The sequence below is a fragment of the Panthera tigris genome, chromosome C1, assembly GCF_018350195.1.
Source record: "Panthera tigris isolate Pti1 chromosome C1, P.tigris_Pti1_mat1.1, whole genome shotgun sequence".
Lineage (NCBI taxonomy): Eukaryota > Metazoa > Chordata > Mammalia > Carnivora > Felidae > Panthera > Panthera tigris.
The window spans coordinates 174792452-174810875 of NC_056667.1; the positions used below are offsets into that span (position 1 = coordinate 174792452).

The window sequence follows — 18424 nt, forward strand, 5'->3', positions numbered from 1 at the left end:
CACATTTGGAACTGCTTTTGAACTTCATATAAATGGAAACATACAGTTTGATTTATTTTGTCCAGCTTTGTTTGCTTAACATAAAAGCACAGAATTAATGTTTTTTAAGATACATTCCAATGTATATTTTGTGGAAACAACACATTTCACAAATAAAATGAAGAAATGGTAGACTCCATCTCTGAGATAGTAACATCTCAGACACTACTAAAAGTTGACTAACATCCAAGAGAAATATCCAAGGCCATCCAAAAGCATATATTGCTAAAATCTGAAAAATCAGTTTTAGTGCATATTTCCTGCCACCAATTATAGTCTTATCCTTGCACTTCACTTCAGTCTAAATGTTTATTTTTTTTTTTTGAGAGAGAGAGAGAGCACATGTGCAAGCAGCAGAGGGGCAGAGAGAGGGAAACAGAGGATCTGAAGCAGGCTGTGCACTGACAGCAGTGAGTCCACGTGGGGCTCGAACTCACGAACCACAAGATCATGACCCAAGCCGAAGTCAGACACTCAACTGACTGAGCTAGGTGCCCCAGCACTTCACTTCAGTCTAAAATCAAGTTCTTTCCCCTGCCAAACCCCACCAGGAAATGTACTCCTTGAGGGTCTTGGGAGATAACATCTATATGGAAAAAGGTTTGTAACTAAACATGATTGACCCAGCTCTCACCTACAGCCATGTGTCTAGGAAAAATGAAAACTGGCTTAGACTGGACTACTTATATCTTAAAAGCCCCTTGGGCATGGTATTCTTCAGATACAAGAAACAGTTATTAATTTGTTAATATATCTAAAGTGTGGGAAATTCAGAATTGGTGCATGCAAGACCTTAACAATGTTCACACAAGAGCCCGAGATAAATCATCACAAAAGCAAGAAAGATAGAGCTATAATTTATATGGGTTGAAGAAACTGGAAGGATCATTTCCTATAAACTCTAAAGGGAAAGTACTGTAATTGGCTTGCCTGTTACAACCCAAATATCTGTGGACATGTATTAATTTGTACTCTTTGTGCTGGCCAAGTTCTTCCCAAGCAGGAAATGCATTTGAAAATGTGTCAATGGCTATACCTTAAGAAGGTGTTTTAAGATTATACCAAATTTTCAAGAAAATGATGTTTTTCAACCATTTTTGCTTCAAGTAAGTGTTCAAACTCCATTCTGTAAAAGTTTTCTTAAAAAATGTTAGTTAGAAGGTAAACAGTCGTAGGAAGTACATGGTAAGAAGAAACTGCAAAGTTTTTAAATCCTTTGCCTTGAGTCTGGAAAGTGTAAGAGTAAGGAGGAGGTGGAAGGAAATGTTTACATCGCTCAAAACATAGCTACAGCTGTTTTGCATCAAAGGAAATGTTTTTAATATGTGCTAAAAGCTAGCTCAAAGTACCTAAAAAGAGATTCACTACACATTGAAAGGGATGTCCACCTTCCTCAAAACTTAGTTTTCTAAACTATTGTTACTTGGCATTGTATTTATGTGATCATGATCTAACATTTTAATCGCAAAAGATAAGGCTCTGTTTTTGAAAAATCCAAAAGCCTCCAAGAGCTCAGCAGCTGTGGATGATTAAGAATGTAAATAGGCTCAAGAGACTGATTCCATTTCCAGGTTCTCTGTTTATGAATCACCTACCCAGAGACATAATTTTAATGGCAGCAGAATTTCTTTCTAAAGCAACAAATAAATTCACTTTTGGAAACACTGCAGCAAGACACTTCTTTAACTAGTACTGTTGTACTGAACAAAATCAGACTCCATTTTCTTTGCTTTAAGACATTTGTAACAGTTGGCATGTCAGAAAATGAGAGATTCTCTGTTTTTCATTTTCTAGGAAAAGAAAAATATTAAGGTTGTATTTCCAGTCACACTTAAACTTCAGATCTTGTTATGGCAGATGAAAGATCTTTCACTGAGGATGGGTACAGTATTTTTGATGGTGAAACTAGAGTGCATTATTTAAGGCTGATCAAGCCAAGATTCAGTTGACTGGTTCTATTAACCTGGGCTGTTAACCTGTTAATATTGACCCTGATTCATGTGCTTGATTTACAGTTCAAGATGAAATCCACTCTGACGTCTGTGTTGTAAAAAACTGTGCTGTGTTCGTCAGCCAGTTATTTAGCACAAGAGGCCCACTCCAAGTCAGAAAGCCATTATTCTTTCTGAGTGAAGGACAATGGGAAGCAAATGCAAATCTAAAGAGAAATAACACTCAGTTATCTGAAGTAAGAGGCTATACCTGAAGCTGAAGCTGAAGGTAATTAAATCTCATTGACATTAATATCCTGCTCATTACAAACCACAGAACTTGGATATGTGCAGTTTTGCTTTTTGCCTCTCCGATGGTGTGATGTTGAAAATGTGTCGATAGCATTGCTATGTAAACAGACTTGGAATACTACATTCAGACTTTTAAAAACATCTGTGTCTATCAAAACATCAAGTTATACACCTTAAATATATATAATTTTTGTTAATTATATCCCAATAAAGGTGTTTTAAAAAAAATTTTCTGTGACTCCTAATTCTTAATTCTGGTTTGAAGACCACAGCATATAAATTATAAAAAGGAAAGCAACACAGAGAATAAAACTCAGTGAATATGGTGACCTTTGATGGTCATTCTTTAATTGGAATATAATATAAATGTATCAAATAAATACATTTTACAGCTTAAACTTACACAATGTTATGTCAATTAAATCTCAAAAAAAATTTAAAAAATAAATTGGAATATAATAAAAATTTAAATACCATGATTCATACATACTAGTTTATCTTTTTACCACTAGCCTTACTTTAAATACCCTTACATTTTATTGATTTCCATAAATCCACTCAATGCTGGGACATATGCCCTAGTCAATCAGAAATGCAAATCTAATTGCTCAATTAGCATTGTCCTACAACATTGTGTAAGGAATTCAAAGAAACGAGGAATTTTTTTTTACTTCTCCTCAATACGTTCTCTGACAAGTCCTAGAAATAAGAGTTAGATTATACTTCTAACTGGGAGGTGAGGTGAGAAACCTTAAGAAATTATGAAAATTCAGATTGAAATTACCACTTAAATCCTTACTTTTCAGATTTACTTCATCTGAAAAACAGAACGTGGATGGAACTAGAGTGTGTTATGCTAAGAGAAGTAAGTCAGCCAGAGAAAGACAGATACTGTGTGATTTCACTCGTATGTGGAATTTAAGAAAGAAAACAGATGAACATAGGGGAAGGGAAGGAAAAAAAAAAATAAAAACAGAGAGGGAGGCAAACCATAAATACAGAGAACACACTGAAGGCTGCTGGAGGGGAGGTGGATGGGGAGATGGGTTGAATGGGGGATGGGCATTAAGGACTGAACTTGGGATGAGCACTGGGTGTTATATGTAAGTGATGAATCACTGGGTTCTACTCCTGAAACCAATACTACATTGTATGTTAATTAACTTAAATTTAAATAAATAAAATTCAAAAATAAAAAGAAAATTATCTTAATGCAAAAAATAAAAAACACAGTCTTTATAACACCCCTTTCTAAGACTGAATTTGTGACAAAATTATTAGTGAATTATTTTTTTCAAGTGACTTTCATAAATGAAATTACTGAAGCTTTACAATTTATTTATGAAATCACTCAAGCAGACCAGAAAACCTGAAGAATATCATGTTAGTTTTCTATCCACTCCCTAACTGCACTTTGCTGAGAACTTTAAAATGGAAAGCTAAGTACTAAGAATTTGTTTTAGAAGTATAATTCAGGCTGAAAAAATAAAGAAGGAGTTAAATGTCAGCATTAAATGGAAGAAAGCAATATGAATGCTTTTTTCTACATTTAGAAGTATGTTTTATTCTGATCCAATAGAAAGATGAGATATATAAAATACTCTGAAACATCCACCAACATTTTTTTAAACATCCACAATTGCCCCAACAAATAGCATCAGTCATTTCCATGTAAATAAGACCATGGTAGCAAGACCAAAAGATGTATGATTTGAGAATAAAACAAATACTAAAATCAAAAGTAGAAAAATTTAACTTATTTTTATAAAATAGGATTATCAAAAAAACCTACAGCTAATGAAACACTTTCATCAGTGATTCTAAAAACTAGAATAAACAACATGGAATTTATTTTTTGAACATGAATTTCTCCACATATACTTTGAACCTGGGTTTTACTTTCTAAGGAAAATATTGTCCATTCTTTGTGAGGAAAACTCTGTTTGTTACATTTAATACATAAATTATTCCTGTTATATGTAACATATACAAGAGCTATCTTTTAGCTAAGTTGCCCATTAATAAAGGCCAAATTACCAATATTAATTACCAATACAGCATTATAATTATACATCTGCATAATTTTTCACTTAAACTTTGCTTCTTAATCTAGTAGCTAAATATCATGAACTTGAATGATTAAATATAAAGACAAATTCAAGGAGACTTTTGGGTTTATGTAACAAAATTATGTGAATTACATGGAATTGCATAAATTTTACTCAATTGATGTATTTTACTGATGCGTGTAAAAGGTAACTCACTAACTTTAAGAACATCGGCTCATTATGATATCTATCTAACTTTTACTATACAGAAAAAGATCACATACTACCACCCTGAAGTAACATAAATCAAAACATTATTATGAATCAAGAACATATTATAAATTATGTATCAAAAATTTAAAACTATAATCACTAGTTTTTAATTTTAAAAAAGATTTTACATTTATATTTCCAAACCGTTCGACCTAATTCTGGCCTCACCCTGTCTTTCCATTCTCATCACCTAATTACCACATCCCCCACCCCAGTATCTGAAGAAAACCGTAACAGAGTCCAGGTTCCACAAACCCACCCTATAATGCTCATATCATCCTGCTGCCTAGAAAATCTGCCTTCCCTTTCACTGCTAAGAGAAATTCTCCTCCATCATTCAATGCCTAGCTCCAATACTATCTCCTCTGTAAAGTCTTCTTTAGTTCCCCAGAATTGTGGGTTGGCTCTTCTGTGCTGCCAGAGACTTTTAATTGTGCGTCTTTCTTTAACACCAGGATCTGTCTTTAAGGCTAGCATGGTACCTGGGGTAGGCCCTTAACAAATATCTTTGAAAAAAGAAAAGGAGAAAGGGGAAGAGGAAGGAAATAAGATACAAAGAAAGTAAAGAAAAGTCAGATACTACTTCCAGTAACTCTACTTTTGTTTTTTTTTGTTTGTTTGGTTTTTTTGGTTTTTTTTCTGGAAATTTTTGGAATCACCGAGTGTATGACTTGAACTCTATGAACTATTATCAACATAATTCAGTTTGGGAAGACTTTCAAATATGGTACATTAATATCTCAAAACATAGTAATAAGAAGGTACATAGGTGTTGCAAAACATCTGCCTTTATTACTGCTAATCTTTAGGAAAATCACAGTTCAGAGTTATTATTTAAATCACAGTATCAGTAAGATCTAGTTTGGTTTGTACTGTTAGAGTAAATAGCTTCCTAATTAAAGAATAGTTAAACAAAGCTTACAGAGAAGGAAATAGAACCATACGGTTATTAAAGAAGGACTTTAAAGCAGATTCTAACATTTATTTGGGGCAATTGTTTCCCAGGAATGAATTTCTACACACTAATGGGGTCAAAGACACTACATGATTCCCTAGAGGCCCTTTTCTATTCAAAAGAGCTTTCAAAATAAAGTAGGGGTAGAATAAGAGGCAAGGAAACTATTCCTTCGTGCACCAAATGCATTCTCAGAGTACTAACATCTGTTTCAGTTTACATACTTTGAGAATGACTTTATACATGGAATTAAACTTAGGCAACATGCCTAAGAAGCCTGTCTGCAAAAGAACTACATGTACCATCAACAGCTGGAATTTGTATAGGTCCACATTCTACACAGTCTAATATCCTGGGAGTCACCAGTGACTCCAGTCTCAAAACCTAAAGGTCAAAGAACAGCCCCTAATGCTCATGAAAATTTTACAGTAGAGAGGGATAAGAAAGTAAAGGAATTTGATTCTAAAACAACATGGCATGTTAAATTTTAAAGAGATGTTTTTGTAAATAAAGAAAAAGATACAAAAAGCTTTTTGAATTTTTTAAAATTAAGAAATGCTTATTCAATAACATTTCCCTAGTCTTATTAGGCATTAAAAATCTTTTTCCTGTGCTAATAGGACAATTACAATGTCTCATAGACAAGTAGAATACAAAACCTGTAAAATTAATGATGTTCCTTTGCTGCCACCATGTGGTATATCTGTACCTTTGCAGTCATAGTTTGAAGTTTGTAAATAATAACTTTTATACCTAGTTCTGAAGTCTTCATCATCAGCTCAAACCGCTGGTATGCAAATATTATCAAAGTTTTAGGAACATAGGGTCGGTTCACAGATAATTTACATACTAATTAATCATCAACCAATAAGTAGGAACTATTTTATCACAATGTAGGAAGCACTGAATTATGATATCTGGCAGAACAGTATATTGTCTTGATCACAAAAAAGCACACATCTGTTAACATCAAAAAACACTGACAAACCTCTGAAAACTATCAATCATTGGTGAAAGAAACTGAAGACAACATAAACAAATGGGGAAACATTTCATACTCATGGATTAGAAGAGTATAGTTAAACTGTCCATACTATCCAAAGTAATCCACAGATTTATTCCATCCCTTATCAAAATACCAACCACATATTTCACAGTACTACAACAAACAATACTAAAATTTGTATGGAACCACAAAAGACCCAAATAGCCAAAGCAATCTTGAGAAAGAAGAATAAAACTGTATCACAATCCCAGATTTCAAAATATACTATAAAGCTGGAGTAATCAAAGCAGTATGGTACTGGCACAAAAATAAACATATAGACAAATGAAACAGAACAGAGACCCCAGAAATAAATCCACACTTATATAGTCAATTTGACAAATGAGGCAAGAATATACAACAAAGAAAAGACAGTCCCTTCAATAAATGGTGCTGGGAAAACTGGACAGATATATGCAAAAGAATGAAAGTGGACCATTTTCTAATACCATACAAAAAATAAACTCAAAATGGATTAAAGACCTAAATGTGAGAAAAATCCTGGAAGAGAATGCAGGCAGTAATTTCTTTGACACTGGCTGTAGCAACATTTTTCTAAATATATCTTCTAGGTCAAGGGAAACAAAAGCAAAAATTAACTATTGGGACTACACCAAAATAAAAAGGTTTTGCACAGCAAATGAAACCATCAACAAAACAAAAAGGCAACCTACTGAATTGCAGAAGATATATTCAAATCTTGAATACTTAGGAATACTTAGGAAGCAACCTAAGTATTCATCAATAGATAAATGGATAAAGAAGATGTGGTGTGTATGAACGTATATGTATGTATATATGTATGTGTATATATATGTATGTATACACATATACATGTGTGTATGTATATATATATATATATATATATATATATGAATATTACCCAGCCATAAAAAAGTATGAGATCTTGCCATTTGCAATGACGAGAATGGAACTAGAGTGTATTATGCTAAGCGAAATAAGTCAATCAAATACCATATGATTTCACTCATGTGGAATTTAGGCAACAAAACAGATGGACATATGAGAAGGGGGAAAAAAAGAGAGAGAGAAGCAGACCATAACAGACTCTTAACGACAGAGAACAAACAGGGTTGGTGGAAGGAGGCTGGGGGAGGAGGGTGGGTTAAATGGGTGATGGGCATTAAGGAGGGTACTTGTTATGATGAACACTGGGTATCATGTGTAGGTGATGAATCACTACATTCTACTCTTGGACCCAATATTATACTATATGTTGACTAACTAGAATTTAAATAAAAATTTGGAAGCAAAAAGAGAGAGAGAAGAGAGAGAGAGGGCAAACCAAGAAACAGACTCTTAGCTATAGAGAACAAACTGATGGTTACTAGAAGGAAGGTGGGTCAGGGATTGGGATGGAGTGCACTTTGATGAGCACCGAGTGATGTGTGGAAGTATTAAAACACTATATTGTATACCTGAAACTAATATTACACTGTATACCAACTAACTGGAATTTAAATCAAAACTTAAAAATAGGGACACCTGGGTGGCTCAATTGGTTAAGCATCCAGCTTCCACTCAGGTCATGATTTCATGGTTCGTGAGTTTGAGCCCCACATCAAGGTCTCTGCTGTCAGCACAGACCCTGCTTCAGATCCTCTGTCCCCACCTCTGTCTGCCCCTTCCCCCAAAAAAATAAACATTTAAAAAAAGCTTAAAAATTAAAATTAAAAATGTAAAAGAATACTAAGTTTGGCAATAGGTATTCTATTTCTTGTCATGTTTTGAAAGTACTAATATACTTCACTTAAATATAAAAACAACTCGTCTCTAACCTTATAGTAGGCCCATAGACCAAATTAAGATATTCTTCTCTGATATCTCTTCTACACACAAATGACCTCACTATAACTTGCAGCTTCAGAATCCAAATCCTTGTGGCCTTCAGTTTCAACTTTTGTATCCCAAATTCCTATGTGGGAGAATCTGATTGGCTCCTTAGTTCAGATACCCTCTCCAATTGTCTGTGTCTTAAAGGGATATCTCTGAGGCAGTAGTTTCCAAAGAAGGTCACTTATAAGATGATGCCTGGGGGTATGAGATTTAAAAATTATAACTTCAATTTACCTTTATTATTTATCTCAACCTCATCTCATCTGGCAAGAAGCTTCCCTGCTTAAAAGCCAAATGTCCCACAAGAGACAATATTTCTTGCACCAAACCCACACACATTACTTCAGAGTTCACAGGAGGGACATGCTCAATTACAAGACTGAACACACTCAGAGGAGCATAAAGCATCCTCATCAGGTATGTATGGTTCATTTATGGTTCCTCCTTAACCAGATGCAATTTATTAATCAGGGGTCATTTTACCATAAGTAATATTGCCTGTAATATAATTGATATCCTATCTTTATATGGTTTCCAGTAGGACAGAGATAGAAAGTTAACTAAAGGTCACATTACCACAGTAGAAGGAGTCAAGGTTTTATTAATCCTTTGCCCACACTCTTCACAATGGGTCCTTTAATGTACTTAACTGGGATTGACAAATTTGATCTGAAGCTCCCCTCAAACAAGGAAACCACAGGCCAGAGAGTGTTAGTGGAATTAGGCACCCTCCTCTCTCCTGCACCATACCCACCTCCTAAATCTCCTGTCCAAAAATGCTCAGGGAACATATTGATTGCCCAGATATATCTCAATGTGCATGGGACTCTTAAGACCCATAGGAAAGAAATTTATCCCTATCTACATACAAATTGATTGAGATATACTCATCTGATGGAATGACTAAAAAGAAGGGGTATAGAACAAAAAAAGGCCACATTATAAGGAGATTCAATTGCACCCCTGAGAAAAAAGATCCCCAGGACTAATAAATATTTTAGGACCTGAGAGTCAGGAGATCATTGGTTTCCAGTACTGTTTCAAACTGTTCTTAACTGCATGCCTATTCATCCTCCAAAAGTGCTTGTGTAGTAAAATGAAAGGATACATTGCCGCAGGTTCATATATGCTCTCAGGGATGACTGAAAGCATAGGAGAAGACTGTTCCCTACTGGTTGGAGACACAGGCAAACATCAATAGAGCAGCTATATTGCTGGCAGAGGCTCCAGTCATAAGAATCCCAACACCTGTATATACCTTGACAAAAAGTAACCTCACCAAGAACACACAAACTAGTGAGACCAAAACATTCCATAAAGGGAAGGAAAACCTGGAAAAGAGGACACTTCCTTTGTGTGAATATGTACTCTTGAGGACTGTATTTTACAGAGATGACTATTATGTCTCCTGTCTTTTCTACAATATGATGGTACCGCTTCTTCCTTTGAAAAGTCAGTCAACTTCCCCTTTAGTTGAAACTAGGCAGCCTTGGGACTGCTTTCAAGTCTCCAACTCTAATAATGGATTCAATCTATTTCTCCTTGAAGTTCTAACAGTTTTTGCCTCACATATTTTGATGCTCTGGTGTTAGGCACATACACATTAAAGACTGCTGTCTTCAGGGAGAATTGACCCATTTATCATTATGTAACGCCCCTTTCTTGCTTGTAATTTTCCTTGCTCTGAAGTCTGCTTTGTCTGAAATTAATACAGTTCCTCCAGCTTTCTTCAAAAAGGTGTTAGCATAGCATATCTTTCTTTACTTTTAATCTGTGTCTTTACATTTAAAATAAATCTCTTATAGAAAACATATAGTTGGGTCTTCTTTTTTTAATCCACTCTGATATTCTGTTTTTAATTGGTGTATTTAGACCATTGATGTTTAAAGTGATTATTGTTATAGTTGAATTAATAGCTACCATAAATTTTTCAGTTTTCTATGTTTCCCTTGTTCTGTTTCTTTTTCTTCCATTTTCTGCCTTCTCATTTCAATTAAACACTTTAACTGTCTTAGCATATCAATTCTATATATGTGTATGTATATACATATATATATTACTATTTTAGTGGCTGTCCTTGAGTTTGCAATGTACATTTACGACTAATACATGTCCACCTTCAAATAACACAATACCAGTTCACAGGTAGTGCAAATACTTTAAAACAGAATATCCCTAATACCTCCTGCCTTTTCCACCCTCATGACATTGTTTTCATTTATTTCATTTATTCATATGCTATAATCATCCAATAATTGTTGCTATTACTATGTTGAACTGTTGTCTGTTAATAAGAAAAATGAAAGATTTTCTATTTCCTTAATTTATTCCTCCTCTAACACTCCTTTTCTTTATTTAGAGCTGAGTCTGACTATCTCATTGTCCTACTTTCTAAAGAACTTCTTTTAACATTTCTTGCAGGACAGGTCTATTGGAGATAAATTTCCTCAGTTTTTGTCTGAGAAAGTCTTTCTTCTTCACTTTTGAAAGATAATTTTACTGAATAGGAACTTTAAGCTAGTGATTTTTGCTTTCAACATTTTATATATTCCACTCCACTCTCTTCTTGCTTTCATCATTTCTCAAGAGAAGTCCAATGTAATTCTTATCCTTGTTTTTATAGTTAATGTGGTGTGCATTTTTTTCCCCTTTGGCTTCTTTCAATATCTTCTCTCTGTCCTTAATTTTCCACAGTTTGAATATGATATGTTTAGGCATAAATTTTTGGTACTTATACAGTCTGGTATCCTTCCAGCTCCCTGGATCTCTTATTTGGTGTCTATCATTAATTCTGAAAACTTCTCAATCATTATTACTCCAAATAGTTCTTCTTTTTCTATGTCTCTTTCTTCTCCTTCTGGTATTACCATTATACACACAGTTATACCTTTTGTAACTGCATCACAGTTCTTAGATATTCTATTCTATCTTTGCATTATTTTTTCTCTTTACATTTCATCGTTGGAAATTTCTCCTGACATTTCTTCAAGCTCACGGATTCTTTCTTCAGCAGTGTCCAATCTATTAATGATCATATCAGACATTCTTCACTTCTATTACATTATTTTTTTTATTGCTAGAATTTCCTTCTGATTCTTTCTGAGTTTCTAGCTCTCTGTTTACACTACATATGTGTCCTTGCATGTTATCCACTTTTTCCATTACAGCCCTTAGCATATAGTTGTTTTAATTTCCAGTCTGATAATTCCAACATCTCTGCCATCTCTGTGTCTGTTTTTAATGCTTCCACCATTCCTTCAAACTAGTTTTTGTCTTTTAATATGCTTCATAATTTTGTTGAAAGACATGATGCACTGGGTAAAAGAAACTGAGGTAAATAGGCTTAAAAAGGTTTTGTGTTTATCTAGCTAGGAGTTTGGCTGTAGTTATTGTTTATAGTAGCTTTAGTTAAGCCATATTTATGGCTTTGGTAGCTTTAGCTTTTATTTAGCTTTAAGTGTCAGAGGCTAACATATCCTATGGTATTCTTATTTTTGTCTCCCTTCCTGTATTTGGGTTTCCCTTTGTCTTCAGACTTCCCTAGAGATTTATCCTTATACAGGATCTGAGTCATGCAGTTACTTCAGTTATATACCCATTTTATTATACAGCAGAGCTATTGATGTGGTGGTAAAGTGTGAGGGAGGGGAAGTTTCTACAGTGATATGATCAGATCCCAGTCTTTTAGTGAATCTATTCCCCTACATTGTAACCTTCAGGAGTGCTTCTCAGATTTTTCCATCTTAAGTGAGACAAGAAGGCTAGAGAGAATAGAGTTGAGTATTTTCCTTCCCCCTGGTCAGTGGGAATCCAGTAAAATCCCAATCAGTTAGGCTCTGGTAAGATAGCTATCAAGGGCAGGACTTGTCAAGAAGGAGAGAATGCTCTGGGCCTATTTTAAAAAAGTGTCCTGGACACATGAGGGACTTTTCATCTCCCATCTTCACTGTAAGAATCTTGTAGAGTTCCTGAAGGCAAAACACATGAAAGTGTGAGGTATTTCTAAGACTACGCTCCCATGTGTTTTTTTTTTTTAACTCTTAAACTTGTCCACACTGGTCCTCCAATAATTTGTCAATTACAGGTCAAAAAATTTTTTTTTCTAGTACTGGCTCCAGCAGTGATTACTGCTCTTGGGCATCTGTTCTAACATGTCATCATTCTCTCTATCTACCTATATTCAGTTTTGAGAGCAGGGGCAGTACTTTTTCCTGTAACCTCAATTCTTTGAAGGATCTAAGAAGAGTTGCTGATTTTTGGTTTGTTCAGCTTTTTCTTACTGTGAGGATGAGAGTAATGACTTCTAAGCTCCTTACATGCTGAATTATGACTACTTTGACACAGCAGTGGGGATCCTTAGGACTTCTGATACTAGGTCATAAAAAGTCATGAAGCTATTGATGATTTCCTTGAGATTCTCTCTGCAGGATGTCAGCCATCATGTAAAAATTTCAACTACCCTGACACTGCACATTGGAAAGGCCAGGTATCTAGGTTGATAACCCCAGCTAAGTTTGCAGCTGACAGCCAGCATCAACTTGCCAACTATGAGTAAGTCATTTTGGATGTCCAGTCAAATCAACCCTTCAAAAGACTGCAGCCCAGCAATGTAAGATTACAGCTGCATAACAGACACCAAGTGAAAAGTGCCTAGTCAAGCCTTTCCTGAATTCGCCACCCACCAAAACTGTGAGCAAAATTAAACCGTTTGTTTTATGCCACTATGTTTTGGGGCAATTTGTTACATAGTAGTAATATGAGAACAGACTTTTGAAATACTATTATACATGTGACAATTTAAGTTTAGTGTGTCATACTCTTTTATCATGGAATTGATGAAGAACAAATTAACTAAATGACTTCAATTTTTATGGAGTTTGTTCAAAGAAACTCTAAGTTTGGTCTAAAACTACTTACAACAACCCAATCCCTAATTAATCCCTGGGTCTCTGAATGAATGTATACCAACATGAAATAAGCCACAGAAAATATATAGCCCCTCTAAAAAGCAGTCTGCTAAATGCCCACCTCAGATGTAGCAATGGAGAACAATGAACAAGGTAGATCTTACCATACGCAGAACCAGAGACTATAAGAATTAGTTCGAACCTCACTCAGGTCAAGAAATTTGAATCAAGTATAAACCAAGCATATAGGAATAAGGGAGAAGTTTACAAGTATGGGGGCTTTCTGAGAAACACAGTGCCTAGGATGTGTGTGTCAGATAAACCTCAAGGTTACTTAAGAGTTCTTAATAAAACAAAACAAAAAAATTGTTATAGCTATACCTTTTGAAAGACTTGACTGATTATAGAAATTTGTCACTGAATAAGAAATGTCCCTAAAGGGTCTGTTGACTGAAATATCAAGAGTTTGTAGGTATTCAGTCATGTGACCAGAAATAACAAGTAAGACCCAGCCTAGAGAGACAATGACAATTACATTATGACTTGTTCCTGAAAGTGAATTAAGATGTCATCAATTATAAGATTCCATTGACTGTAAGACATATCTCAATCAGAGATCTGAAAATGTTTCTTAAACTTCATGAAATATTTCAATGGTTTTAGATACAGAGTTACTACCCATAATCTAATTTAAGCAACTGGTTTCTCTCACAGTCTCAAAGGGAGGGGTTGGAGAAAGACCTGTAGTACTATCCTTGTCGTTTGGCCCAATCTAACTCTGATAAATATTAATTTTCTGCCTTTCTGCTGTCTTCTCTCATTAACCACTTAGAGTAATGAATCCAGCTTTTCCATGTCTTTCCCTCTCAGCATTCAGTTGACCTAAATTTTATCTGCGTTAATCTTTTTCTTACAGAACCTTGCTTAAGGCTGCAAAATACAGGCAATACTCTCCTACCGCTTGACTTAGTATTATTGCCTTGGTAAATACATAGTCTGATTCTCAAGTAAGAGTTTAACCAAATTTAAAAATGCTCTGAAGTTTATTGTCCACTGTGAAATATCTATTGATCATTGTAGCATTAGTTTTATAAAACTATTATTATTGGATAAAAGCTCCTCTACTAGAGAAACTCTAACTGCACCATTTTACCCCTGATTATAAACGCTTGACTCTTACTTTCTTTTTTTCAGTAAGTTCTTTGAAGTAATAACTTTATTTCTAATACCCTCCAAAGATGACCAATGACTTTGTTTTGTTTGTATTATTATGAACTCACGACTTCAACCGTAACATGTTTCAATCCATTGTAATTATTATTTTTGATACTCAAATTGTCCCAACTCAGTGAGACCCTCTTCAAGTTGTTCCTGAGTCCATTTAACTCAACCTCAGTAGTCGTTGATAGCTCTCTTGCTTTCTGGTATGATAAGAAATCTTGTACATCTCTGTCAGCCATTTCTTCAAGGAGCTTTGTTTCCTTTTAGTAGAAAATGGAAGTTATAAGCCACACCCAGGCTTAGTAACAAAATGCATTTTTTAAGGTTTATTTATTTTTGAGAGAGAGGGGAAGGGAGGGGCAAAGACAGAATCCCAAGCAGGCTCTGCTCTGTCAGCACAGAGCCCAATGCAGGGCTTGACCTCATGAACCCATGAGATCATGTCCTGAGACGAAATCAGGTGCCCACCCCAACAAAATATGTTTTTAAAAACAAAATAAGTTGTAAGCCCATAATGATGCTTCCAATTCAAATTTAGATCTTCAGATGTTTCAAATAGACACTCAAGGTAAATAACCAGTAAGCAAGGTCTAGACTGTCTCCAAACACGACAGTACTTTTGTCTTTTAGCATTAGGATCAACCGGGAAGCTTCTATAACCCTAATGCCCAAAAAGAAAGATCTCAAATCAATAACCTAACTTTACACCTTAAGGAACTAAAAAAAAAAAAAAAAAAGAAAGAAAAGAAAAGAAAAGAAAGCTAAATTCAAAGACAGTTGGGAAAAGTAATAAAAGTTATAATAAAGATAAAATAGAATAGAGAGAAAAATCAATGAAACCAAAATTAGGTTCTTTAGAAAAATCAACAAAATGTTTCATTGACAAATGTTTAGGCAGACTAAAAAAAAGAGAGAGAGAGAGATGATGCAAATAACTAAGATCAGAAATAAAAGTGGGGACATTAGCACCAGTCTTACAGAAATAAAAAAAAAATTAGAATGGTATGAAGAATTATAAGCAAATAAACTAGGTAACCTAGATGAAATGAGGAAATTCCTGCAAAGTTATGAATTACCAAAACTAACAGAAAAATAAATAGAATATCTCAATAGACCTATAACAAGTAGAGACTGAATCAGCAATCACAAACTTCCCAACAAAGAAAAGTCCAGGGTCAAATTATTTTACTGGTGAATTCTACCAAATATTTAAAAAAATTAAAACAAACCCTTCATAGCTGCCCAGAAAAAAATAGAAGATAAGGAAACAATTCCTAACTCATTCTATTAGGCCAACATTACTCTAATTCCAGAGCCAAAAACACCACAGAAAAGAAAACTATAGGCCAATATTCCTCATTAATGTAGTCATAAACACTCAGCAAACTAGAAATAGAAGGGAATTTCCTCAATAAGATAAAAGGAATTTATGAAAAACCCACAGCTAACATGATGCTCAATAGTGAAAGACTGAAAACCTTCCCCCTCAGATCAGGAATAAGACAAGGATGCCCACTTTCACCACTGCTATTCAGCATTGTATTAGAAGTTCTAGTCAGATCAATCAGGTGAGAAAAAGAAACAAAAAACATGCAAACTAGAAAAGATGACATGATATAATAAATTTTAAAAAATCCTAAAGAATACACAACAAAAAACTATTAGATCTATAAATGAATTCAGCAAAGTTGCAGGATACAATATCAACACACAAAAATCCATTTTATTTCTATACACTAGCAATTAAGGGGGAATAAGAAGTGACTTAAAGGTAAAAAGTTTCCTTTTGGAGTGACAAAAACATTCTTGATACAGTGATAGTTCTGTAACATTGTGAATATACTAAATGTCACTAATAAAAACTTTATACTATGTGTACTTCACCACACTTAAAAAAAAAAAAAAAAAAAAAAACCAACTCTGATGTCCAGGTGACACTGCAGACCAATTTCATCAGAATCTATGGAGGTTTCATTATTTTCTAAAGCACTCCAGGTACTTCTTATGTATAGCTTATATATAGTAATGAGAATTTAGTAAGAGATTAGTATAAATAGCTAGACTATCCCTTGGGTATATAACAGGCATAAAGTATTAACGCCAGGTACTTAAGTATAGAGTTTTGTGTAAGTTCATTTTTATGGGGATAGGGCTTCAGAGTCTACTGAAGAGCTTATTTTGCATAGCTGTCATTAAAATGTGCAATTAGTTTAGTTTTATGAAGTTTTTCCCTATTGCTTTGTCTCTTAAATTGAGATCTGAGAGTTAAATTAGAATCTTCAAATTTTGAGATGTCATTTTGATAATCTGAGAAAAAAAATTATCAGTATAACAACAAAAGTTGTCTTTTACAGTGAAACTCCCCAGTTGAATTATATCTTAATTCTGTAAAAAAATAGAATATTATCTATGTTTCTAGTCTTCATAGACACCCCCATTCTCCCTTCCTTCCTCCTAAGCCGAGAGTCAGCATCACTCTTCTGAAAAGGACCAAACAGTAAATACTTTAGGTTTTTCATGACATACAATTTCTGTCACAACTACTCACCTTTGAAACTGTAGTGCAAGAGCAGCCATAGACAATATATTAACAAGGAGGCACACCTGTGTTCCCAAAACTTTATTCTCAAGAGAGATGACAAGCCACATTTGGCCTACAGGCCACAGTTGGTTGAATGCCATCCTAAATGGTTATTCCATATCTTCTCTCTCCTCAAACCTCCAACAACTCCTTCCCAATCCTTATCTCAATTGATTGCTTTATTTGCTGTTTCACTGAAAAAATAGAAAGCAAACAAAAGAAAAATTTCAAATTCTCCCATAAATACATCTTCCCATCTACCTTCATCTTTATTTCTTTTCGTTTCTATGGTTGAAGTGTCAGTGCTCCTGGCAAAGGCCAATCCCTCTACTTAAACACTAGATTCCATCCTTTCTCACCTATTTAAGAAGTGTTCCTGCAATTATTTGCTTACTTTCTTTGATTGTCAGTTTTTCTCTTTCTCCTATGTCTTTTCTATCAGCCTACTATCTGCTATATCTTTACCTTAGAAACAGAAAGAAAAAAAAAGTGTCTCTTGACCTCACTTTCCCTCTAGCTATTATCATGTTTCTTCCTTTCTCTGTACACCAAAACTCCTAGAAGTCCTACTATCTTCAATTTCACTTCTCTATTCTCTCCTGAACCCACTCAAATCAGATTTTCATTCCCAGCACTCCCATCAAGACTACTCTTATCAACACCCCCAGTGATTTCCATATTGCTAAGTGCAACAGTCAATTCTTTGTCTTCTAGCTATTTAACCTATCAGTCACAGTTGACAAAAAGATCAGTTCTACCTCTTTCTTCATTTGGCTTTCATGGCATCATACCTTCCTGGTTTTGTTCGTAAACTAGCCAATCTTTTTCATTTCCTCTTCATCTTCCTGATCCCTAAATATTAAAGTACCTCAGAGACTCAGTCCTTGGACCTCTTCCATCTTCTACCTACACACACTCCACTGGTGACCTCAGCCATCCTCATTGCCCCTCCATATAACCTATATCCAAATGACTCCCAAATTTATATCTCTGCACTAAATTCCAACGGGATACTCAGCTGCCTACTCAACATCTCCATTTCAATGTCTTATAAAAAACTCATACCTAGTTCCACCCCCCCCCCCCGCCCCACACCCCGGCAAAAAAAAAAAAAAAAAATCTGTTTTCTCACAGTCTTTCCTTCACAGAACATGGTGATCTCAATATTCAAAATTCTCAGTTCTAACCTCTGGAGTCATCTGTTCTCCCATAGTCTTACATACAACATTTCATCCATCAGAAAACACTATTTGTT

At 34.7% G+C, this 18424-nt stretch overlaps 1 protein-coding gene across 9 annotated transcripts in view; it reads right to left on the reverse strand.

The window, feature by feature from the left end:
• COL5A2 (collagen type V alpha 2 chain) overlaps nt 1-18424 on the reverse strand; it is a 381687-nt gene that overhangs the window by 359308 nt on the left and 3955 nt on the right. For all 9 annotated transcript variants that reach the window (XM_042994889.1, XM_042994886.1, XM_042994887.1 and 6 more), the window contains one exon: nt 17137-17363. The gene's annotated coding sequence lies outside the window, so the exon portion shown is untranslated. The remainder of the gene's footprint in view (nt 1-17136; nt 17364-18424) is intronic.